Source organism: Lactuca sativa, chromosome 2 (genome assembly GCF_002870075.4).
Source record: "Lactuca sativa cultivar Salinas chromosome 2, Lsat_Salinas_v11, whole genome shotgun sequence".
Classification (NCBI taxonomy): domain Eukaryota; kingdom Viridiplantae; phylum Streptophyta; class Magnoliopsida; order Asterales; family Asteraceae; genus Lactuca; species Lactuca sativa.
The window spans coordinates 129170886-129196675 of record NC_056624.2 but is presented as its reverse complement, the minus strand read 5'-3'; positions in this window follow the sequence as shown (position 1 = coordinate 129196675).

Here is a 25790-nt window from a genome sequence, read left to right as displayed (position 1 = left end):
TGAAACAACAGCCTGTTCAAGGCTATTTTCTCCCCACTTATACCTGAATAAGTTTCTATCATTTTTATATTCCAATATATTAGACTTTTAGATTTTCATAAAGTGCTAGCACAAGTCCATATGATTTTTCTAGAATTTTCTATGAATTTTACAAGATAGCATGTCTGTGCAGCTAATTTCTGACCAATCAGTGAAAAAAATATGATTTTCACCTTGGTTAGGGACAATATCAGATATTGGGAAAAATAATGGACATACTAGAATCAAAGTGAAAACTTTGATAGTTTACAGATCCTCAATCAGACTTTTGATGACACATTGGTAGTTTTTCAGAATTTTCTAGCATTGCATTTTAAGGGTTAGATGAAAACTTAACCCATTAAGCCATAACCAAAATCAAATATAAAGATGAAAATTGATTTCTTAAGAGTAGCAACATTTCAAGAAGTTAAAATAATAATTTCAACCTCAAACCATGATTCAAAGTATATTGCTTTTATGGGAAAAACAAAGTTTACTGCTAAAATAAAACACACCACTAGGGCTTATGTTTCCTCCACCATTAAGCCTCATATTAAGACCATTATGGAATGTTCTAGAAGACCTTTTGGATGGATAAAAATATGGTCTTTTTACAGAAAATTATGCTCTTCAACCAAGATATCAATAACATGAATTTGAACAATCATCAAAGAAGACAACGTCCCAAAACTTGGAGTAATTCAAGGACATGGACAATAAAAGTTTTGAGGGTGTTTACACCAACATTTTGACAGCAGTTGGCCATTAAAATACACCAAATATGCTAGAAATTAACCAAAGAAGGATTTCAAGGAGAAGGAAGTTATGATTATAAACACCAAACATCAACAAATTGGCAAGGAAAACAACTAATTCTTCATCAATTGAAAAACTATTTCAACCTCCAACCATGATTCAAAGTATATTGCTTTTATGGGAAAAACAAACTTTACTCTTAAAAGAAAACACACCACTAGGGCTTATGCTTCCACCACCATTAAGCATCATATTAAGACCATTATGGAATGTTCTGAAGACCTTTTAGATGGATAAAAACATGGTCTTTTTACAGAAAATTATGCTCTTCAACCAAGACATCCATAACATGAATTTGAACAATCATCAAAGAAGACAATGTCCCCAAAACTTGGAGTAATTCAAGGAAATGGACAATAAAAGTTTTGAGGGTGTTTACAACAACATTTTGACAGCAGTTGGCCATTAAAATACACCAAATATACTAGAAATTAACCAAAGCAGGATTTGAAGGAGAAGGAAGTTATGATTATAAACACCAAACATGAACAAATTGGCAAGGAAAACAACTAATTCTTCATCAATTGGAAGGAACTGACATGAGAGGTAAAATAAAGACCTACAATGGAAGAATGAATGATCCAAACACTTCAATGGCACAAATTCTTGTCGATTATCTCCTATCCCCCTTGAACCATTGATTCTTCCCTTCCCTTACACACAATCTTTGCATCTTCTCTACCCAAGCCACATGTTTTTTTTTCTCTTCTTGTGATCGAGGGACACACACTAGAACCATTAGGATACATTTTTTTTTCTTCTTTTCAGAAGATCATAGCCTCTAGCCAAAGGAAGAATCGATCGTTTCCTATTTTCTTTCTTACTCCAGTCGATTGATGGTCACATACCAATTGGGTGAACGAATCAGCCACAAGAAAGAAAAGCATCTGGCCCTCTTAATCTCCATAACTCATCGATTACAATTCATGGGGTGTTTTAATGCATTTTTTCATTTTTTACCCCTAAACTCATTTCCAGTTAATTATTTTAACCTATTATCAATTTCCTTAATAAACCAAATTTCTTTTTATGACATTTCAGCCCATCAACACCATTTACACAAATTTAATAAATTATATTTATGCTATTTCCCACAAAATCAGTTAATTAAATTATATACTCGTTGAATATATCGATTAATTATTTTAATTATTAATTGGCACCCTTTTTATTTAATTTATTTCGGTTTATAAACATAAAAACTAAAAATCATTTAAATGGATAATTGTTTTGTTAATGGAGGCTAACGCCGTTAGTAGAAGACTTTTTGGGTTGTTACATTTCTCCTATCCTTAAAATGATTTCGTCCTCAGAATCAGTAACTTATTCAAACAACGTAGGGTGGCGAAACTTCTTGTCTACTTCAACCACCTAGGTCACTTCTGACATATACCTGTCCTCATATTGGAATTCAATGAGCTTGACTCGTTTCTTCCCCTGCTGCTTGGTCTCTCTATAACCAAGTTAACTACCAACTCTATAATCTAATGCATCAATTAGTTGACTCACAACTTTTCTATCTGTAAGACACTCTGCTCTTAACTTGCCTCGTTTGTTAAAACAAATAATTCCCGTCCAAGGAGAGTCTTTCAACATCATTCTTCAATGGTCTATAGTTGAAACTCCTTGACCACCTACACAAAAGGCATCCACTAATAACCTTGAGCTCTCCATCACATGAGCCAAAGAAATTTACACCTCTTGGCTAAACACTTGCTTGCCACAAAGCACAAATGATGGAAACGAACCCTAGAGTTCTCATCTCACAAAACAGACGTACCCTCACATAAAACATGGAACTTGCACACACTTTTAGCATAGAGAATCTCAGTCTGACTGCAAGACAGCCAAAACATATCAATGACGACATCGTACGACTTGATCCTGACCAGGGTCGAAATCAAAGGGGAAAAGTGTATCCAACCATCACATTAGAACAATCTTCGTACATTTCCCCAAACATGAAAACAAGATTCTCTACCGCTATCACAATGCCTAACAGAAAAATTCAGAAAAACTATGAACTAACACAAACAAGCACAGGAAGTAGCAAATACAATGATCTACCACCGTTAGCATCAAACATATATACAGATAACAAACAATACACTTAGATGAAAAAGTTATGAGAGTACCTCTTCATCGTGTCCGCACTTCTCGACTGTCATATGGAATGCACGTGTTGGAGCTTTGCCCTTCTCCATCTTTTGATTTGAGTCTCCTGTAATGACTTTCGTATTTAGGCACTTCCTGCTCATGTGTCCCATATGCTTGAAATTATAGCAGAGAGGCTCAGTGATGGTACAATTAGATATCTTGTGGCCCAATTTTCCACACATCTAAAGTTGATAGTGTTGCTGTTAAGGATCCTTGTGAGAAGACTTACACTTCCCACAAAAACTTGATTTGTCTCCTTTCTTCCCGAAAAATCTCTTCTTTTTCTTATAGGAGTCTAACTGACTCCCACTTCCTCTTCTCTCCATTTCTAACAATGGGATGTCCCAGTGTGGCAAGATCCACGTAAATGCGAATAGCCTCATCCATGGCAGCTGCCAAAGTGTTGTGATGCCTCAAATTAGCCTGATACTCTTCCGGTAACCCCTCAACATAGTGCTCCATCTGCTTTCCCTCGTGGGCAATAATTCTTCCCGAACTAAGCTTCTTAAAGAACAATGAGTTGTATTTCTCAACAGACATGGTTCCTTTTTCTAGTGCAAGGAGCTCTCACTCAATCCTCCTCATCTGACCTAATGGAAAAAAAGGCTCCTGGAGCCTTTGGATGAAGGCATCCCATGTCATGGCATGAAGTATAGCCTCAGGAACAACAAAATCCAATGCCTCCCACCACTGAAAGGCATCACCATCTAGCTTTAGTGCTGGATAACTAAATTTTTATGACTCAGTGAAATTGCCTAAAAGGAAAAATTGCCTTAGCTTGTTCAACTATTGCATGCACAATGTTGGGTTATCATCTCCTTAAAAGATAAGGGGCTTGCGGTCCATGAATTATTTGAAGGAACTACCTTGCCCCTCATAACGATCTCTAATGGGCTCCCTACTCTGCTTCTAGGTAACTAAGTGACTTTTAGCTATCACCTCGTGTGGCTCCTTATTCTCCTCTTCTTCATCCGTCAGGAGTAGGAGACCACCAACTCGCATAGCCTGCATAATCCACTCCATAGATCGATCTCATCTTTGCAACTCAGCATCCTATGCCTCAAACTGCTCCTATAGGTTAGCAATGATAACAACACTCGCCGTGATGCATTCGCTATGTGTTGGATGGGCTCGTGGCTGGTGACCAGCAGGTGGGGTGTGAGGAAACAAACAGTGGCGTCTCTAGAATACGGTTGACCTAGTCTGCATGATTACCCCTGATAGTAGCATCCCCATCACCGCGTGACATGTTCCAAAATAACGAAGAGTTTAGGTATACAACAATTTCAGGAAGGAAAAGTTCAAAACTTTACATATAACTATCCTATATCACTTAGCACACACCCTCCCCTTAAGATCCTAAAGCACCTAATTGAGTCAATCTACACCGTGAGTTTGGACACTGGCCTCTCTATTTAGTTCGCTCACAACTTGGCTCTGATACCAACTTGTAACAACGTGATTTTTCACCAAAATTTTTTCTTTTATTTTTATCCATTTTTATATCATAAAATGTTAACGAAAGTCTTATTTAAAGTTCAAAGAAAACATCACCAATGTTATGTTTATTTTCAAAACATGTCCTTCAAAATCAAGTATTGTAATTTCAAACCAGAACACTCCAAACCATGTGTAACATGAAAACATCACATGAGTCTCAAAATGGTATCATCTAAAAACAACTAATAATAACTACCCCAAAGATTCCCATCCTCACAAAGACATCAAATATCACGCTACCTATACTAATGCAACCATGACAACAATCAAGAACAAGTGTTAGCATTGGCACAGTGAGTCACCTTAAACATATGGATAAGAAACCACCCGGAAGATTGTCCCTGGTTCTCCATGTTCACTACTCCGACTTTAGATGGATGTAACAAATGCATTACCGTTCGAGGGTGGTATCAACACCTTCACGAGCATGTCTACACCTAAAGATTATGTTTGTACATGGAATCCAAGATCAACAACATCACTCTAATCCCGTGCACCTTAGTGCACTCGATTCATTCCTTGGCGTCATCTAGGCTTAAGCTCTTTCTCCTAGATATCCTTCTTCTGCGATATCCCAAAAATGCACACACCTAAAATTAGGTTTCTAACCTTTTATCATGCGCACTTGTTTTCCTAGTATTATTAGTTAATTTATTATTAAGTAGTTCACTCAAAAGGGTAATACACACCTCATCATTATCTTGTAATCATGCATGTAGATTAAAGTATATCATCTAAGGCATATTGCGACTACAACTCATCATAACAATGAAATTGGTAAATTACATTACCTACCTTAAATGAATTCATCATTAGATTACGACATCCCTTTTCTTAATTTTGAATTGCATTATTGGATCCAAGCCGTGGATATTAATTTGGGTTAAAATTACAAGGCTTGAATCAACTAACTAAAATCTTGTCCATATTTTAGAGAAATGTATTCAAGTGGTGAACTTCCTCCTCCTCCTGTTCCTCCATCAAGCCAAAACTTCACTCTACTATCGGTCCTTGCTAAGGACAAGCTTGTCGGTCCAAACTGCATGGACCGAATGAGAAATATGAAGATGACGCTTCGACATGACAACAAAGAGTATGTTCTTACTAATCCAATTCTAGAAATCAACAAAGAAACTGCCACTCTTATGGAGCTTTTTGACTATTACCAACATGTGGATGATAGCAACAAGGTCTTTTTCATTATGATTTCAAATATGGCAGCTGAGTTCCAAAATACTTATAAGGATTACTGACCATAGGAACTTGACACAGACTTATCTAAAATGTTCCATAAAAAAGCAAGAGAAGAGCATTATGAAGTGGTTAAGTCCTTAATGGCGTGCAAATTGATAGGAGGGGAATATGTGTGCGCTCGTGTACAGAAAATGCAGAGGCATATGGGAAGATTTGAAAAGCTCAATGTGAAATTTGATAAGGACCTTGCCATTGAAATGGTCCTTAAATCTCTATGTAGTAGTTATGATCAGTTCATATTGACCTATTATTTGAATAATACAGAGGCCACATTGATTAAGCTTCACAATATGTTGCAAACAGCTGAAGCAGGAATGAAAAAGTCTCATTCCAATAATGATGCAAGTGCCCGATCATGGCTATCCAACAAAGCAAAGTGAAGAAGAGAAAGACCCCTACCCTATCCAAATGGAAAGGAAGGTTCCATCATGGTGAGCTCATTAGAACAAAAGCGAAGCTGAACTTCGATACCCCTCCTGTTGCTGATCCAATGGAAGCCGTGTGCTTTCATTATGGCCAAAAGGGACATTGGAAAAGAAGCTGTCCCATGTACTTGTAGGAAGAGAAAGATTTCAAGGCCAGAGCAGGTGTATCTTCTTCTGATACGTATTCTATTCAAATCAATAATACTTGTATTTCAAATTCTTGGGTTCTTGATACTGGATGTGGTTTCCACATTTGTTCTGATATGCAGGGACTAAAGGAAAGTAAAGAGGTGGAGTGTGGGAAGTTGAGCTTAATCATGCGGAACAAACGAAGATCAGTTGTCGCCAGGTTTGGGACTTATGGGCTTATGTTTGATAGTTTTAGGGCTGATTTTAATAATTATAGCTACTCGCCAGAAATGGCTCGAAACATAATTTCTTTTCATGCTTTTTTAGACAAGGATATCGTTATGGTTTTGATAATAATGATGGTACTCTTTTAGTTTTTTTAATGGTGAATTTATTTTCAATGCTTTTCCTTGTGATGGTGTGTGTGAAACTATTGTTTACATGAATGAATTAGGAAACAATGTGTATAACATTGGTTCTTCTAATAGTTTAGACAAGTCATGCCTATGACATTGTTTTCTTGGGCACATCAATAAGAAATGCATCGCCTAACTCCAAAAGGATGGAGTGTTGGAATCATTTGACCTAAAATCAGACGATGAGTGAGAGTCTTGTTTGTTGGGAAAGATAACCAAGTTACCTTTCAACAGTTCATGTGAAAGATGTGAAGATTTATTGGCCATAATCCATACGGATGTGTGTAGACCATTCGGATCTACCACAAAGGATGCAAATCACTACTATGTCATGTTTACCGATGATTATAGTAGATATGGCTATATTTACTTAATCAAACATAAATCAGAAACTTTTGAATGGTTCGCAGAGTTTAAGAACGAAGTATACAACCAATTGGGCAAAAAGATAAAGATGCTATGATCTGATAGTGGTGGTAAGTATCTTAGTCTCGAGTTTAACGACTATCTTAGGGAATGTGGAATTGTTTCACAATTGAAACCTCCTAGGACACCACAACTAAATGATGTAGCTAAGAGGCGTAATTGTACCTTACTTGATATGGTTTGTTCCATGATGAGTCAAGCTTCTCTTCAAATATCATTATAGGGGTATGGCTTAGAAGAAACCAAACATATCCTTAATCTTGTTGCAACTAAGAAAGTTGCTAAGACACCTCATGAAATGTGGACACAGAAATCTCCCTTACTCGCACATATCAAGGTATGGGGTTGTGGGGTTCTCGTTAGGAAAGAAACTTCAGAAAAACTTGAACCTAGAGCCGAGAAGTGTTTATTGATCGGTTATCCACATAAATCCTTTGGATAATTATTTTATAGACCCAGTGACAACGTGGTGTTTGTAGCTCGAAGAGGAGTCTTTCGCGAGAAAGAGAGCTCATTTCCAAAGAGGGCAGTGGGAGCACGAATGATCTTGAAGAGATGCAAGAGTCATCTGATGAAGAAACTTTTGAAGATACTAGCTCTCAAACTGAGAATAAACCTATTAAGCCCATTGACAATTCGTTGCCCCTTCGTCGGTCTAGTAGGGTTAACATGTTGCTTTCGTTCTATGGTTTCTATATTACTACAAAAAGTGATACATTTATTAGTGATGAAACACTAATAAATTTGGATGAGCCATCTAACTACAAGGAAGCAATGGCAGGCCTTGAGGCTACTAAATGGAAAGAGGTGATACATATCGAGATCTAATCCATGTATGATAATCAAGTGTAGACCTTGCTTGATCAGGAACCTGGTAAAAAAATAATGAGGTGTAAATGGGTCTTCATGAAGAAGACCGACATGGACGTTAATGTACAAACTTATAAAGCAAGGCTAGTTGAAAAAGGCTTTACTCAAACCCAAGGGATTGACTATGATGAGGCTTTTTCACCTGTTGCCAAGATTAATTCAATTATGGTAATGCTTTCCATAGTTGCTCACTATGACTATGAAGTATAGCAAATGGATGTCAAAACCACTTTCCTTAACAGGAAACTAGATGAGGATGTTTACATGGTTCAACTAGAGGGTTTTGTACATGCCAAATTCCCTAATAAGGTGTAAAAGCTTGAGAAGTCCATCTACGGACTAAAAGAGCATCTCATAGTTGAAATCTTTGCTTCCATAAAAAGGTGAAAGAGTTTACATTTTCTAGGAGTGAAGATGAATCTTGTGTGTATGTCAAAGCTAGTGGGAGCGTTGAAACTTTTCTAGTTATGTATGTGGATGAAATACTCCTAATAGAAAACAATATTCCAACCTTGCGAGAAGTCAAGTCATGGCTTGGGAAATGTTTGCTATGAAGGATCTAGGAGAAGCTACATATATTCTTGGTATAAGAGCATACAAGAATAGGCGGGAGTGGTTACTAGGATTAACATAGAGTACATACGTGGATAAAATATTGAAAAGATTCAATATGAAAAATTCCAAGAAAGGAGACTTACTGACACATCATACTGTCGAGTTGAGCAAGTCTCAATGCCCTAGTGATAAGGAGATATATACTATGAGTCAGATTCCATATGCTTCAATTATAGGATCGATCATGTATGCTATGACATGTACTTTAGCTATGGCTTATGCTTTGATCATGGTTAGAAGATATAAAAAATCCTGGTTTAGCTCATTGGACGGTAGTAAAGAATATTCTTAAGTATTTGCTAAAAACAAAATATATGATCTTGGTTTTTGGGGGAAAAATGAACTTAAGGTAAGTGGATATAGTGACGCTAGTTTTCAAACAGATCGAGATAACAGTATTTCTCAATCTATATGGGTTTTCTTGTTAAATGGTTGAGCGGTAACTTGGAAAAGTTCCAAGCAACAAACGATAGCTAACTTTCCTTGTAAATTAGAGTATATTGCAGCGAGCGAGGTAGCTAAGGAGGCTATGTGGTTAAAGAATTTTATTGGGGATCTTGGAGTTATTCCATCAATCCAATAACCAATGGATATTTTCTACGACAATGAAGGTGCAATAGCTTTGACAAAAGAATCTAAAGATCATGGTTTATCAAGGCACATCAAGAGGAATATCACCACATTAGACATAAGGTTGAAGAAGGTGCAGTAGATGTGAATCATGTTTTATCAGAAGAGAGTCCTGCTGATCCTCTCACAAAGTGTCTGAGCAAGGTTAAGCACTTTGATCATGCTTGGAGCATCAGAATAAGTGATGATATTAGATTTTAGATGTAAGTGTTGATGTTATTTTTGAAACTATATAGCAATTAAAAAAATGTAATTGAATAGTGATTAATTAATAGAGATTTCTTTATATTTAATGTGTTTGATGCTATTTTTCGATTGATTTTATTGCGTTTCGTTTTGCATGTTTTACTTCCTGAAGATTAAGTTATTTGAAGCACCACAGTTGGTCATACTTTGGAAGTAAGTATTGATTTAAGACTGTCATGAATCGATTGTAGATTGGCCATAGAGAATGCAAATTGCATTGGGATTGCTGCAAATTTCATGAGTAATTATAAATGGAGATTTCAAGTATTGGTTAAACCCACGCCTAAAGATTACTTCATGGACTTAATCATAACTGATTCTAAGATGATAATATCGTCTATTCTTAAAACACATATATGTAAGTCAAGTTTTGCGAGTTAGTTATGCATTGGTTTGCTCCAAAGCATCTCGTAGCTGGGTGTTATAAAGGGTATTTCCATGTATAGCTTATGATGTGTGTAAACTCAACTAGTTTTAATCCTACTTTTAATTATAAAATTGACACACAAAGGCAGTGGACCTATCAATTGTGGTGTAGCTAAATAAGTAGGGTATCGAACTCAGGGAACGGAAAATAAAAACTAAAAACTAGAATTAACTAAAAACAAGTAATAGCAAATAAGGGTTTCTCTAGTTTTGCAAGACTAGAAACTTAACTAAAACTTAACTACTCAACTAAAAGCTGAAAACACGTAAAAACAAACTAAATTCAATGATAAAAAAGGGTTTCTGTTTAGGTTCAACTCATTTACACCTATGGTTAATTTTATGATAATATGATAGATTAATTGTTATTGGTTACCGGCTCTGGTGATTAGATTCGCATTCGCTATTACTAATCCTTAGAAAACATACCAATTTAAGCAATGGCCAGTTGATTAAACTAATAGATTTCCTAGATTAATTATTCGGGTTAAATAAGACTTGTAGCTAGCTAATTAAATTTGGTGATTCAATTAACCACTTGTTGATGGTGTATCACATAAGCTCACACATTAATTTACCCATTCTCTAATTAATCCTAGTTTCTTATTCATTATTCCTAGGCATATAGTATTGTGTTCACATAAATTATATGAGATAAGCAATTAAGATATGTTCATGCAACTTAATCACTTAGCAATTAACAGAAAACAGTTATGGTTAATGCATAAAGGTATTTAACAAGCTTAATTTAACAATATCACCAACTAACAATTAATCAAAAGAGTAAATTAAACCATAGGAGCAAAATTGTTTTCCCTAAACATAAACTAACGAAATTAGTTCATGATTTCAGTGTATGAAAGTTTAAAAACGAATTCAAATAAACCTAACATAATTCTATTCAAAGGAAAAGTGGAAAATTAAACCTAAAGTGCCTTAATCTCTTAAGAATTAAGGATTAGGGTTCTTCAACGTTTTCCAGAGCTCCAAGGTCTTCCTTGATTGCCAAGTGTTCCACCAAAAAAATCCAGAGAGCCCTCAATTCGGGTTTGTGAAGTCTATTTATAGTTTTCTCAAAATAGGGGCTACTCGTCGAGTAGACAACTGACTCGTCGAGTCCCCCTTGAGGAATCTGTATACGGCAAGGACTCCACGTGTCGCTTCGTGAACCTTCATGTCTACTCGTCGAGTAGATGACCCTACTCGCCGAGTAGCTTACGAATTAAGCCTTTTTCTTCTTTCTTTCGTTCTCGAGCTTTCGTTCATGTCTCCTGCTTCCTTTTGCTTCCGAGCTTCTTTTTTGGACTGAAAATATAATTTGAACAATATTAAGTATCTTTTGTCCATAATATGCAATTAATTAGCCAATAAATGATAAAAATCCAACATAAAAATATAGCTAAATATGCAAATATCAGCTTAATAAGTGAAATTTAATGATTATATAGTTGAAGCTTATTCGTTCCTTTTTCCTTAACAGTAAAAGTGATATCCTTAGGACCCTCGGTGTTTTGATGTTGATATTATAGTGTTAGGCCTATCCAGGACTAAATTGATGTGTTAAATTAGTAGTCTAAGGACGTCATCACAAAACGAGATTAACGGGAAACAGAATCTTGGACAATAGATTGATTCTAATGCATGTCTCATGTTAATTTGATATCAAGAAAATCAAAGGAATATGTGATTACTTATCTTAGAACCAAAAAATTCCGGTAGTGTCTTGAATAAACACTCTTTACTGGTTATTCAGAGTTGTGAAAGCAATTATAGTTAGCGACTTATCCAAGTGGGATACTCTTGGATTAAGGTGTCTAAAGTACTAACTAAATTGGTATGATATTGATGAATATGAGTAAAGTACTTTTTGGGTTGCCCTTATAACCAGGAAATTGATTTTAGAGAGAGATAAATGATATATTAATATATTATGAGTAATATATTAATTAGAAATAGTTATGAATAATATAGCATTAATCAGAATTAATTTGTTATTAATTCTGGGATAATTAGAAGTAATAAAAATTTGAAGGACTAGAGTTGTAATTGTTCAAAAGTTGAGCAGATGACAGGTTCTAGAACTCTCTTGCTTGGTACGGTTTTTGAGACTCTGTTGGAGCCTTCTGAAAGTCTTCATAAGGATAAACTAGGAGCCAGATAATTACCTTATTTGAAATAATATTATTTTATGTTCAAATCAGGGTTTCTAGGTGTTTCCTAATCAGCTATAAATAGGTCCTTAGACTTGGATTTTTCAGCCAATGTATTTAGACAAGCCACAACCAAAAATTTGATACCTCTCCCCTCTCTCCTAAATCTTCTAGGTTTCTTGTGTTGTGGGTGATGGGTTTTGGTCCTAAGAACATCCTATGTGCTCATACAAACCCTAATGCTTGGATCTAGGTTTCTCTATTGTACATGCAAATTATCCAAGACTATAAACCCTAATTCTAGCATTCAAGTAATCATATTAACATGAGAATAGGTTTAAGATATTACCTTGATTGTTATGTAGCAATAACAATCCAATTCCTCCTTGTATTGACATTAGAAAGCTTAGAGTTACACGTGTCACTCCTCTAATGGTTCACAAACACCATAAGCAAGAGGATGATGAGGAGAGAGGATGGAGGCTGCCCAAAATGTGTTCTAACCCTAGAAGGAGTCATGCCCATGTTTTTGGTCCTTAAGGGATCTATATATAGTGAGGCTATTAGGGTTATCTAACAAGGAAACCCTAATTTGGATGCTTAAGCCCTAAGCAACCCATGGACCCCTTTAAATAAGGCCTTGGACGATTTCCTTATGGGTTCCCCATAGAATTCGTCCACCCCTTAATACAAGACAATCCATGGCCCAAATTGCAATTATCTTATAATTACAATTCCAGTCCCTTAAGTTTAATTAATATCTTTTAGTCACAAAACTAATTACCAATTAATTCTTGACTAATATTAATTAAACAATATGATTTCTCCTTTAATATATTATTCCCATAATATATTAATAAATCATATTTAATCCTTTCTCTCCATAATTCATCCAATCAAGTTGCTTTGGTGAAGGCAACCCAAAAGGACCATGCACCATCGGGTCAAGTACATACCAAAATAGTTATGGACTTAGACAGTAATCCAATAGTCTCCCACTTGGATAAGTCTAATAACTATTCTGCGTATGACTTTAGATCCTGATCTGCAATCGTAGCTTTCCAAAGCCGCTATCAACTCTGATCCTATCAGATACGCGTGTCCTTAGATAAGGGATCATATATTCCTCCATTCTAGATATCATATGAGATATGATTTCAAATCATTCTCTTTGTACTATATCTCGATTCCGATTTATGACGACTAACTAATTGAACAAATCAAATTAGCCCTAGCCCGGCCGAGCATTTACGTTTGTCATCACTAAATAATCGAGGGGCCCAAAGATATCGCTTTTATCCTACATTGGATAAAAGGAACAGATAAACTTTGATTCAATGCTCGCTTGCACTCACTCACCGAATCACACACAACAATATGTTTTATGACACCAAGTTACTAGTGCGTTTACATATTATCAATGTGCAACCGATTTGCAAGATACAACTCACACATCTCGATTTCAAGAATATAAGATGTTATCGTCTCACCAATCACTCATGATACAATTCATGGAGTGATCCAAGTGAGCGTGGGTTTAATCCAATGCTCAAATCATATTCATAAGCACTCATGAACGTTGTAGCAAACATTTGCTTATGTCTAATACTCTTTAGAAAATCCACACACCAATTCATGACAGTCTTCTTTCATATCTACTTCCAAAATATGAACGACTGTGGCCCGCTTGAATAATTTGACTGTTCTTAACCAATTAAATTATTCTGGGAGTCAAAACATGCAAATGTGAAACACAAGAATAATACTAATCCCATATGGCCTCAAACCTTTGATTATAAATAAAACACCTTTTATTTATCACCATATCGGTAACTCATTATTTGTCGTTTTGGGTAATCAACTTCTTACTTGAATTATTACACTTGTCCCATGCTCTTAGCATGCACACAATGTTTACCTATGGTTCTTACTTTGGGAAATAGACCAAATTGAGCACATTTCCAATCATTCTCATTTCACAACCCCAAATCCTTTTTCATAAGTGAAAGAATATCAAATTCTTGCTACTTATAGAATATGCTAGATTCTAACATTCTATGCAACGATCATTTTGTAATGTCACTGCACCAAAGTCACAAAGACTATTGCCAATGATATTACGAAGTCCTCTATTGGAGATTGTAACAAGACAATTCCTTAGATATGATGTCTCTCACTCAAAGTACATTCCTTTGAACATCCTTTTGCATAAAAGTTCCTAATCTTAGACATAGATGTTTCAATATTCAATTCCCAATATGGACACGCTTCCATAATTTTCTATATGACAACTCATTCTTAATAGAATCTTATCTATTTATAATAATGTCGATATGGTCCATCCATTATGGAAACATTTCCATATTTTCCAATACTATACTTCCAACTACTCACAAGCAACCAATCCTCGTCGAACTTTGGATTGTCCTTTGATAGTTGTTTAATTACTTTAGTCAAAACCGATTCTAGTCCTTTTTCCCTCTAAATGCGCTAGACATTTGGAAAATTTTAGAATGGTCAAATATTATAGCATTCACAATCAATCCTATACTCAAAGCGTATGGGACACGATGCATAATGTCTTACATAAAGATTTGATACTTTATCAATCTTCTGCCATAATATTTTATTTGCTATGTTCTAACAATTCGAATTGTGAAGAGGAATGCCGTAATCATAATCGAAATTTTAAGAACACACTATGTACCTTTGACTAAATTTATTAACATTCCACAACCTAAGCCTTTAGATTTGAAATGAAGCATAATATTCTCTCCCTTAATTATAGCAAAACAACTTCACAACCCTTACGACTTTGCAAGGTATAAATCTTGTTTTCTATAATTAATATTGCTAACCTTGCAATACTTTCCTTAATAATCATACAATCATAACATTTATGCTCCCACTATCATGATGATTATTATAAACATAACACTTATGCTCCCACTAGCTTTGACATGTATTCAGAAACAACTTAACTTTCAGAAAAACAATGCTTATTGAATTTCTTAAGTTCATGATTCTAATACTTAGTGCTTTGATAATCTTTTATCAAGGCTTCTTGAACTTATACACCTTTGCCATAGATAGTTCATATGTGTGTCTAAACAATTAAGACTAATTGCCAAACCTCACAATTCAAATTATGGAAAGGGATACCGTAACCATAATCGAATTCGAGAATGCAATTTTTACAATCACTATCTTCTTAAAATCTTTCTTAGTGAAAGCATTTCCTCACAATCATTTTCATGAAGGAGGAAATCTTATGACACTTAGATTTAAACGGTGTATGTGTTCTTATCCATGTGAATTTGTTAAAACCAAAGTTTACGACAAATTCAAACTCTTATGGACCGAACTTTCTTAATCTTGATTTCTTGCCTTATGGTAGCATAGCTGCCCACCATGTCTTCCAAGTAGTTAAGCAGCTCACCTTTTCCTATTAATGCACTTTTCATTGATCAAGGTCCTTGCCTTTTATGCATTTAAATGAGAACTTATAGGGCTCACATGCATAATTAACTCAATTGGAACGACACAGAAACAATACAGTGTCAACACGATAGGTTGTAAACCTCAACTCGTGTGCTAGTGATGATCGATAAGGTCTATTTTGATTTGTTCTTGAAACCTTTCAAGACCATTAAGACTCCCACTGACTCCTCGACATATAAGATTCTCTTGTCAATAAACATTTATTGACAAACAAATATTCAAGAGTTAGTGTAGTTTTTTTATCAAAACACTTCATAAATTGGTCCTAGTTGGTCTTTGTCTTATCCAAGACATCACAACTATCCACATTTGATGAATGTGATAAACCTTCTTAATACTTGTCACCCATTGTCACAATCTTAACTCTAAGACTTGTTTGGAACGAAGTATGATTGACTTCTTGATTTAACCATTTCTTCAATTCTTGATTCCTCTTCTTAGACATACAATTGTACTAAGACTCACTTAGAGGATCAATTGAGATATGGTTCTTAATCATTAAGACCTATCATAAAGCATAAAAGGTGCTCTCCCTTCTTCTTAGAATGGAGAAACTTTTATCTTTCTGCCTACTTGATTCTTCTTATTCGTTCTGCTATTGATTTAAACTTTTTTCAATGAATTCATAATTACACTTAATCTTGTAAGTATAATAATATTTACTAAACCTTTAGTAAAACATGACGAATATCTTTGTTACTCTTATGGTGGACTTGATCAACACGCAACTTTGTGTATTCGATCTCCAAGTCCTTCACTTGACACTTTGTCAATGAATTACTCTAATTTCCAAATGTGAAATTTCTCATTCATCGTGCAACCAAGTTGCATGATTCCAAGTTTCTGTCCAATTGAAACTTGGGCGATGAGAAACTCTCCCTATTTGGTAACCTCTCGACTTTCCATAAATAATATAATAAGAACCAAATCCATTATTGCTAATATTCAAACATCAATTTTTCATATACGCCATTGCAAGGATAAATCAATAATATAAAATCAAAATTTATTTTATTGCGGAAAAATTTGTCCTTACAATGCAATTTATTGAAAAAACTATGCTAATACATCTTTCTTAGCAATCTAATTCTAACTCTAAGTAGTAGCTCAAGAATCTAATCTTCGAGAAATGCGATCGAAATCCATTCCTTCACGGTTAGATTCTGCTCACTTCTTCCCTTAAGCTTCCTCTCTTTTCTTTGATTCTACAAAACATCAATTGTAATCTTATCACATTATGTATTAAGAATCTAGAATAGGAGCTTAAAAGAGTTACTCAATGGATTTTACCTAAAGCAGAGCCATACGTTTTGACTCTCCCATCTCTTAGATCTCTTAGGTAAATAGGGCAGCTTCGTTTCCAATGCCCCTTCTCTTGGCAATAAAAGCAAATTGACTCTTTTGGAATAGGACATGGAACTACTTCAAACATTGCCTTTCTCTTAGGTAAATAGGTCACGTCGCGATTCATCATATAGTACTCTCTTACAAACTCACTATATGAGTTAGGAAGTGACTGAAGAACCCAATCAACAACCATCTCTTCACAGACAACGGATCCCAACATTCTTAACCTATCAATGTGTGACTTCATCCCTAGGACGTGTGCACACACCGACTCTCCTTCTTTATGTTTACTTGCCAAAAGGACTTGAGTGAGCTTGAACTTTTCAAGCCTTCGAACTTGTGGGTTACGGAGAATAATTGGAGGAGGTGGAGGAAGTGAAGCATGATTTCTTGTTCCTCGATCGAATCGTGGAATATCATCTTCATGTGGAAAGCTTGTTCCACGGGATTTGGGAAAACCATAGTTGTCGAACTTTGACATCTACAAAATGGGAGAAAAACGAATTCAAGTTAGTTGATTGATTGAGTCCTTAGTAAATCACCCAAATGAGATACTAAGGCTAGGACCCAACACAATATTCTACAACTCGGGAGAGGGATGCCGTAACCCTAATTGTAGAATATTTGAAGGTAAGTGAATGACGATTCACTAATTTCCACCATGAAAAACGAAAAAGAAATTTAAGTTTTAAATCTATGAAAACTCCTAGATCCTTTGAGATTCATTGAACTTTCAATGACATGTTTAAATATCGATATGCCCCTCTAGTTTGTGACTGGGATGCCGAGGATCACAAAGCGGGTGTGAATAACCATGCAAACTACATGGTGCCCCCACATGTTACAGTCACCTATTCGATGTGCCGGTAAACCACACACGCTCCATCGAACTATGACAAACATTGAGTCACCCTTTGCTACCTTTTCTTAGAACCATTTAGTGTGCCGGTAAACCACACACGCTCCACTAATGTCTTCGCAAGGGCACAAAGTGTAATTTCATGGAATTGCATTAATTCACTTTTACCTAAGTAACTAAGATTGGGAATTTGAAAAACATTTAGTTATTTTAGTAATTCATTATACTTATAATGGAAGGTTTCGTCCTATCCTACCCATTCGGCTAACGACCCTCCACTAGTCAAGAGTGCGGTGGGTAAGAGTGGATACCCATTCAATCGCCATTTTATAGGCAATTTCCTTAAACACCCCTTATAGACCAGCTTCGTGAATAAGGCCTACTAACAGTAAGACTGACTTTTACTCATACATATATATAATGTTAGACTTTAAATGTTATATATATATATATATATATATATATATATATATATATATATATATATATATAGTATAGGGTGTATTTTACACTTTTAAAATACTAGGTGGTCTGATTTAACAATTATACTTTTAATTCAATTAAATTGTAAACCTAATCTTTTTATGGATTTATTAAACTTCTTTTAATTATACACTTTAATTAATTAATAAACCATAAGGGTGTGATTTGAACTTTTTCAAAACAATACTAGAGTTTTAGAATTTAACATTCCTAATTAAACTTTTAATCAACTTTTAAATTCCAAAACTTGAGGGCAAGTTTTGAAACATTTCAAAACATTAGGGTTTAGAATTTAAATATACATCAAAATTAAACAATTAATCAAAATTTAAATTCCAAAACTTGAGGGCAAGTTTTGAAACCTTTTTCAAAACATTAGGGTTTTAACTATTTAAATTTCAAAACAACAAAACTTTTGGGTTCAAATTTAAACTATAAAACCTAAAGGGGAAAATATGAAACTTTTCATAACACAAGGATCAAATAACAAATAATCTTAATTAACAATTAATCACATAATTATCCATATTTGATTTATTTAATGATTTCTTGCAAAACAATTTACCAATTTAATCAAAATAATTAATCAATTATCACATAAGGAAACAAATATTTTATTAATTGATAAATATCTTCAATTAGATCAAGAATATAGTCAAATATATCATAAAATTGGATTTATATTGATCTAATATGATAAGGCAACTTTCCATAAGCAAAAACAGCAAGAAATCGCGAAGATTGCTCCATCTGACGAGTTGACTCGTCGAGTCAAGCATGGACTCGACGAGTCCAGCCTCCAGAAACCAAAAATTGAATTTTTCAATCATATAATGCATCAATACAATAGAAACCAGTCTAGGCTCTGATACCACTGATGGGTTTTGGTCCTAAGAACATCCTATGTGCTCATACAAACCCTAATGCTTGGATCTAGGTTTCTCTATTGTACATGCAAGTTATCCAAGAATATAAACCCTAATTCTAGCATTCAAGTAATCATATTAACATGAGAATATGTTTAAGATATTACCTTGATTGTTATGTAGCAATAACAATCCAATTCCTCCTTGTATTGACTTTAGAAAGCTTAGAGTCATAAGTGTCACTCCTCTAATGGTTCACAAACACCATAAGCAAGAGGATGATGAGGAGAGAGGATGGAGGCTGCCCAAAACGTGTTCTAACCCTAGAAGGAGTCATGTCCATGTTTTTGGTCCTTAAGGGATCTATATATAGTGAGGCTATTAGGGTTATCTAACAAGGAAACCCTAATTTGGATGCTTAAGCCCTAAGCAACCCATGGACCCTTTTAATTAAGGCCTTGGACGATTTCCTTATGGGTTTCCCCATAGAATTCGTCCACCCCATTATACAAGACAATCCATGGCCCAAATTGCAATTATCTTATAATTACAATTCCAGTCCCTTTTAGTCACAAAACTAATTACCAATTAATTCTTGACTAATATTAATTAAACAATATGATTTCTCCTTTAATATATTATTCCCATAATATATTAATAAATCATATTTAATCCTTTCTCTCCATAATTCATCCTATCAAGTTGCTTTGGTGAAGGCAACCCAAAAGGACCATGCACCATCGGGTCAAGTACATACCAAAATAGTTATGGACTTAGACACTAATCCAACAGTGGGTGTGATCTATTAGAGGCTTGCACACAATTAAAACTAGCTTCTCAATAGACTATTGGATTGATTAAAGTATTTGTTTACACTAACAAAAACTATCCTTGCGAATTTAGATTTTACTAGGGTTAGGATTTTGTCGTTCAATGGTTTGTTGCTTCAATAGAGTTATAAAATAGATCTAATTAGGTTTCATGTACCCTTAAGAGTTTAAAATATTTTTCTGAATCATTCTACGTAAAACCCATCAGTTTTTACCTAGAGTAACGGTTTTTATGTTTTATAGTAACCACAATTAAACATCACCATAACTTACCTTTAATGATGCAACATTTCCTTTCACATTAAATGAAAAAAAACTCTCATAAAATGCATATAGTGACAGGGTTTTTACATGGCCAAAGACCAGTTTTGCACTAGTGAGGTTATGATTCGGGTTATCATGAGGACATTTCTTTGTAACAATTGTATTGTGCACTAAATACATTTCATCAGTCATTATGTCACCTATAAATACAACATTTCATCTTCATATACGTCACTTAGTCATCACCACACCTGTTCAATTAATATTTGTAATCTATCGTGGCACCATATTTAACGATGAAATGCCAATGGTAAATGGCATCTATGCTGATGATATTTAACCCGAAGACAACAACCACTTATAGCAACAAAGCTATGGCAACGACATATCGTATCAGTAGACTATATCGTCGTTATATGTTATAAATAACTCATCGCAATAGGGTTAATTTTGTTTGAAACACGAAGGTTTTTTAGAGAACATGTGGAAGTGTATGGGGACTGCCCCTAATGGAAGCTAAAGTAAAAGGTTCGTGCATGGTGGAATATGATGACTGTATACACTACTAGAAAATAAGATATCAATAAAGGAATCAGTGATGAAAAGTATATGTAGCTAATCAACGATGGTATTACTAGGGATCAACGACAGAAATCAGACGGTTGCATAAAATGTAAATTCTACTCCGTAAATATGGATAGACCCGTCGCTAATTTCTAGTTCCCTCCAATATTTTGGCTGATTTTCAATTCCCTCTGAATACTTTCATTCTCCCTATACCGCCCTCCCAAATTCCCCTTCTAAAAATATATTACCCTAATTTTAACTTGCCATCCTCTTACTCTAATTTAAACCCGCCATTCCTTACCCCTAGCATCGTCGATTTTGGGCACCCCCACCACCAACCCCCAACATCGCTGATTTCTACCGCCACCACCCCAACAACACCGATTCATGACTTTAAGTACATCCCAGATTCTTTTAGAGGCGTCGATTATAAAATTGAAACATTAGATTATAAGTTTTTCGAGTTTTCGTTGCCAATCTCCATGATTCCATGTATGCTTTGATATTTTCATCATTCACTTTCAAGACTATTCTAATCTACATTCCTCAAATCTTTGATTCTGTCACAATGTCTCATATTGCAGATATTAAGGATCAATCGTTAGTAGAGTGAGTAGATGGCTGCGGATAAATAATCGTCGCTTGTTGATGAGATTCAAAATGGAACTCAAACACTTATTCATAACAGATAAATTCATATTCTTATTTGGTTGTTCTTGTTGCTTTACCTGGCTTACAATGCTTCTTAGAATTTGCAGAGTACAACTCAAAACTGTGAGTTCCCTTTTTCTGGTTTCTACATATACTGAATAATTTTATGTTTAGTTATTGTGTTAAATTTTGATCAATGTTTGTATGTAGATTGTTAGGAGTGTGTATTATAGAGTTTCTATGCATCGTTTAAATCCAAAATAATTCATTTATATATACCAGGTGTAGAAAAATGCTTCATTTTTTTTATCATAGAGAAGTTGGATGAACAACTCCTTTATTTCCACCTTTTTGGTCAGTGAATTAATAGAGTTGTTGAAACATAAAAGTGATCCTCTTGAACTAAGGTACCGCAATCATCTATCAACCGCAACTGTTCTCCATTAGCAATCATCTCAGCATTCGGAGTCAACACGTCTTCAGCATCCGCAGTCTTTGTTATTTCCTTTACTTATCTTTTGTAATGTACTCTATTATCCAACATGCCTTGCACGACTGCTTATAGAGTAGTTGTTTCCCGAGACTCTATAAATAGAGACTCTTTCTAATGTATTCAAATACAACTCTTAACTTCTTAATACACAAGATTTCTTCTTCAATCATCTCTCTATCACTCGATGACTTGTGAATTATTCTGAATATATTTCTCCAAGTTATCTTCTTTTCTTCTTTATCTTACTACTCTTCGCACTCTAAACTGCTACTGAAACATAACCTCTCTTCGGAGCAAGTCTTCTAGACTTAATCACTAAACTTGATCTTCCTTACTAACTCAGAGTGAATGCATTCCTTGTTATGAATCAGTTTAAGTGTATTCTTGATATAACAATTGCTGTCATTTATATTTCTTTACTTTCCGCAACTAACAATCTAAATATCTAACTATATTATTGATGAACTTTTAGATCCTTTGAGATTAACTATTCCGCAATATACTTGTTCTAACGTTTGTTCAAGTGTGTCTCCAAGTTTTTCTCTCAACAATTGGTATTAGAGCCAAAGTGGTTGCTTTTTGAATATCAGAACTCTGATTTTCTCATTAAGCCTTCTATACCACTAAAGCTCATTTCTAAAAAAAAAACTCAAAAAAAAAAAAATGGCACAATCGTTATCTCTGAATGTCTCTAATAGTGTTGGTGGTTCTAACAGAGCTCCATTACTAGTAGCAAATGAATATCATCACTGGTCACAAAGGATGGAAAGGTACTTAAGAAGACTGGGTAGAGATGTATGGCGATCCGTGGAAGAAGGACCACACATTCCAGTCCTCACACCAGTCCAAACTGACGGCGTGGCAACTAGGCTAGGAGGAGGTCAACCAACCATGAGCCGTCCCACCAAGGATGATCTCGATAAAATGGAAAGTGATGCTGTTGCTTTTTATGAAATTTCTTGTGGTATTGCTCCTGACAACTTTGATATTATCATAAACTGCAAGTCAGCAAAAGAGATCTGGGATGTACTCAAGAACCTGTACGAAGGATCAGAACAGCACAAGATAAGAAGCTCACTACCGCACTCAACGACTTCAACAACTTCAAAGCTCATACAGGTGAAAGTTTGGAATACTCCTTCAAGAGATTCAACCTGATAGTCATAAAGTTATCAAATGCTGGTACCATCCGCAGCAACCATGAAACCAATCTCCAGTTCCTTAATGGCTTAGGACGACATTGGACTACGGCCAAGATGATAGTCCTAGGTGACAGGAAGATTCACTCTTTATCACTCTACAAACTCTATGGAGAACTTCAAGCACAAGAATCCACTGTACTCAAAGACTGTGCTGACTTCGGAGGACCACTTGCTCTCATAGCACAAGCTCCACCGCAGTCACCCTACTCTTCATCGTATGATACCCCACCACTGTCATACGAAGCGGATTCTGAGTATGATGATGAAGAAGAATTTCAGAAGGCTATTGATCTGGTTAGCCAACAGTTCAACCGCATACCACCTTCTTCTTTCCGCAAGAATCAACAATTCAACAAACCTCCATTCAACCGTAACTTTAGTCCTCAGAACATCCATTCTTGATATCCTAAAAGCTCTCAGAACAATCAACCAAAGGAGGTACTACAGTCTCCTCAGAACAATGACTCCGGTACTCAATCAGAAGACAAGACTGATGTTGTGATTTGTCACAAATGCAATAAAGAAAATCACTTCACAAAAGACTGTAAGGACAATGTAGTCAAGGATAGAGCATTCTATCTTAGAATGGCTCAAGAGGTGGAAGAAAAAGAAAAGGCAAGGGCATATGTGGCTCAAGTTAAAAGAGACCATCAAGTTTGGTCATCAGGGGATGAAGAAGAGACCATCAGCAGTGTTAAAGGAAAAGGGAAAATCTGCATGCTGGCCACTGCGGATGATGATGGGTCAGCAATGTTGAACAAAAACTACTGCTACATGGCAAAGGATGGGACTTTAAGTATCGTTGAATAGGTAAAACTCATGATCCAAACTTTAAATTATAGCATGCATGACTGTCAACCCTACATAGATGATCTTAATGACACTTGTGCTGCCGTCCTTACAGACTATAACAAAGCCCTAGATGAGAAGAACATTGCGTCCCAAGAGATGTTCCATGTGAGAGGAAGACTGGATAACAAGAGACTTAAAATGGCAATGTTAGAGAAGGATCTAGAGTTAGAGAAAGATGCTAGAATGTTAAGTGAAACCCAATTAGAAATAGCTTTGAACCAGAGAGATTTAGCTCAGAGAGAAATTGTACGCTTAAATCTCTTAATTGAATTTTTTTTCTAATGAAAGTGAGGCTATTGAAAATTTGGTAAACAATGGAACTGTGGACAATACATATAATTGGGGTTGGTCAATTGGGTATCCTACCGCAATGGATTCCTCACCCTGGTTCAACAAAGACATAGTGTATGTCCCTCCTGATAAAGAATTTCATTTCCCTGTCAATGATAAGACTTTTCCCGAAGATATCAAAACTCACTTCGGTAAGTTACACAATTTGAGCAATAATTGTGTCATTGAGGAAATTGTGCCCGAGGATTCTAGTCACACATGTGATCAAACTCCCATCAGTGGCACCACTCATTCAAATTCTCAAACTTCATCCGTAGTTGATGAAGAAATTGTTGTTGAAGGCCTTGAAATCTCAAAGGACTTTCCATATTTGTCCTCAGACCACAGTTTTCCACACTGTAGTCAAATGTCCCAGAAATGTCCCACCGCAGTCTCATCTAAAACCTACTCTGTGGTAGTCAAATCATATTTACCAAAACCATCAGTTCAAGGAACTACAACTCTTCAGCCGATTTTTCATGAGTTACCTATAGAAAATTCTGAAGTAGGCCAATGCTCTCAAATTCTAGAATCCTCAAGTTCTGATGATTCTAGTCCACGTTTTCAAAATTGTTCAAAAAATCCCAGGAAACCGCAGCTAAATAACAATGACTGCGGTTCACCAAAATCTTTGGCAAAAAGAGCTTTCAAAGAAGAAATTAGATCTCGAAACACAAGCAGACAAAGTTTTTCAAAAAATAAGAAATATATGAGAATTCCAAAATCCAAGAATCCAGAAAAATTTGTTTTCACAAACTACATTTCAAAAAACTCTTCTTTCATGAAAACAAGCAAAAAGGGAAGTTCAGTTTCAAAAGTCATTCCTGCTACTTCTGACACAACCCAAAAAGGTGTCAAACTTACAAGAAACTACGTTTTTCAGGTCTATTCCTCAAATGACCCTAATTGGAAAGGAATTTTACCCACTCCAACACTTTTAAAATCACATCAAAACAAGTGGAAAAGAATCTTACCAAATCCACCTAAAGGGACTCAAAGATTTACACGTGCTAAACCTCGTTCAAAACAAACTTTTCAGAAATCAAATGTCAAATCTTTCAGAAGTTACCCACCTCGGACCAATACCAAGTCTAATTCATCCTATAAACCGCTGAACAAGCACAATGTCAGATTCAATGACAAACCCTCTTTTTGTAAATGTCAGTGCAGCTGTCAAAAGTTTTTATCTCATGTCAAGTCAAATCAAAGTCAGAAACCTCGTACTTTTCAGAAACCTCGTAATAATCCAAATATGAACAAACACCCATGACTAGGTTTAAAAGTTGACAAAAGACATGTCCATGCAACCTCGGACCATGCATCATTTAAGAATACATCAATCGTCCCTGGCTCCAAACTTGTTTGGATGCCTAAACTAACCGTGTAATTCTCAGGCTTTGTGCAAGGAGGAACAACAAGAAGAAGAATGGTTAATTGATAGTGCCTGCTCCTTGCACATGACCA